The sequence below is a fragment of the Octopus bimaculoides genome, chromosome 1 (genome assembly GCF_046866305.1).
Source record: "Octopus bimaculoides isolate indiv1 chromosome 1, ASM4686630v1, whole genome shotgun sequence".
In the NCBI taxonomy this organism is placed as follows: Eukaryota; Metazoa; Mollusca; class Cephalopoda; order Octopoda; family Octopodidae; genus Octopus; species Octopus bimaculoides.
In genome coordinates, this window is record NC_142928.1 from 30439633 (window position 1) to 30442132 (window position 2500).

Here is a 2500-nt window from a genome sequence, read left to right on the forward strand (position 1 = left end):
CAATATCACTTCAGTTAAAGGTACAAGGCCCGAAATTTTGATCGTGTCCAGGGGGTCTGGTTGATTACAGTAACTTAATTTCTGAACCCCAGAAGAATGAAAGACGAAGTGGGCCTCGTCGAAATTTGAATTGAAAATGTAAAGACGAACGGGGCCTCGTCATGGAGATTTATTTAGTTACAGTGTTCAACTGGTACTTAATTTATCAACCCAAGAAGGATGAAAGGCGAATATTGACCTCGGCGAAATTTGAACTCAGAATGGACGGAATGCCGCTAAGCATTGGGTTACCAGCTTTCTTTCTGCCAATAATATCGATGCAGTGGTGTTCGTCCCCCGTTAGGGTGCGCATGTTTCCAAAAATACAGCATCCCATATGGCCTTGATTTCATCACAAATTTACTCTGACTTGAACGAACAGTAATACAAAGTCACCATCACTGCCACCCCCCCCCCACTACTACATCTACCAGTACTACACCACTGCCTCTATCTTCTATCAGCCAGTCCCACCATGGACATCATGACTATTATATGCACCATATGAATCCTTTTTCCTGTCAGTCTTCTTCGTCTTTGTCGTCTCCTACTTCTTCATCATCATAATGGTCATCATTTTCTAGTCTCTTTCATCTTTCTCTTTTTCTTTTTCTTATTCTTTTCTTCTATTACTTCACATTATTTTCTTTCTTTTTTATTTCTACTTTCATCTATTTCACTTACTTGCCTTTTTCTTTTTTCTTTTTTTTATCATCCTCAACTTCCTCTCCTCCTCCCCATCATCATCATCCTCATCATCATCATCTATTACAATTACTACTGCGGCTGCTCGTGCTACTACTGCTACTGCTACTACTACTACTACTACTACTACTACTACTACTACTACTACTACTACTACTACTACCTCTAGTACCACTACTTTTATTTTTTAACCCCTCCTCTAAAATTCTCTTCCCCCTCTCAAACGATTATCTTTACTTTCCTCTGCTGCCATTTTAGTCCACGTCTTCACTCATCCTTTCTCATCCCACCTCTTCTCCTACCCCTTCCTTCAAGTCTCCCTCTCAACCATCGTCCGTACATACGTTAAATGTAGTGAGACAACCGTACCGACAGACAGGCGTACATAACGTCAGTCCCGCTACTTTTCTTCAGTTATCTTATTCATCACTTTCCCTTCGTTTCATCACAGATGATTCTCCTGTCACCGAGTCAAATTCCATTCTTTTGTCTTTTATTTTTTTTATTTATTTATTTATTTTGTTCCTGTTTTATCATTCCTAACGTCCTTCTGTCGAACCGACCAGCGATCTATCAATACATCTATCTGTCCGTCATATCAACCATCTAAACATCCCCTTAACGAACTAACCAACCATCTATCTACTCTTCTAGCAATCCGTCCATCCAAACATCAAGTTAGATAACCAGTTGGTCACGTAACCAGCCAGCAAAACTACCAACCAACCGTCCATCTCTCCAACCAATCTAGCCAACCTTCTTGCATTCCATCGAACCAGCCATCCAGTCATCAAACTATCCACTCAACCATCCAAGCATCCATGCAATCATATAACCATCCATCTATATATGCATGCATATGTCCAAACAGGCGTGGCTGAATGGTAAGATGTTTGTTTCACAGTCATATGGTTCCGGGTTCAGTCCCACTTGGGTAAGTGTCTTCTACTATAACCTCGGACGGATCAAAGCCTTGTGAGTGGATTTAGTAAACGGAAACTATAAGAAGCCCATGGTGTATGTGTGTGTGTCTTTGTGGGTGTTTGTGTGTGTTTGTCCCCCAATACCACTTGACAACCGGTGTTGGTGTGTTTACTTATCTGTAACACGGTGTTTCGGCTTAAGACACCGATAAAATAAGTCCTGAGGTCGATTCATTTGCCTAAAAATTCTTTAAACAGTGCCCCAGCATGGTCACAGTCGAATAGCTGAACTCTTTTAATCTTTTACTTGTTTCAGTCATTTGACTGCGGCCATGCTGGAGCACCGCCTTTAGTCGAGCAAATCGACCCCAGGACTTATTTTTTGTAAGCCTAGTACCTATTTAATCGATCGCTATTGCTGAACCGCTAGGTGACGGGGACGTAAACGCACCAGCATCGGTTGTCAAGCGAAGTGGGGGGGACAAACACAGACACACAAACATACACACACACACACATACATATATATATATATATATATATATATATATATATATATATATACGACGGGCTTCTTTCAGTTTCCATCTACCAAATCCACTCACAAGGCTTTGGTCAGCCCGAGGTTATAGTAGAAGACACTTGCCCAAGGTGCCACGCAGTCGGACTGAACCCAGAACCATGTGGTTGGTAAGCAAGCTACTTACCACACAGCCACTCCATAGACCCATCTCTCTCTTTTCAGCACCCATCGATCTACGTATTCTTTCAACCATCCATCAGTCAATCCGGCCACCATTCTTCAGTCCAACCATCCAGCCATTTATGACTCT

At 41.9% G+C, this 2500-nt stretch overlaps 1 long non-coding RNA gene across 1 annotated transcript in view; it reads left to right on the forward strand.

Moving 5' to 3' along the window:
• The window catches only part of LOC149137520 (uncharacterized), a 10277-nt gene that overhangs the window by 6348 nt on the left and 1429 nt on the right, over nucleotides 1-2500 (forward strand). The window lies entirely within an intron of this gene.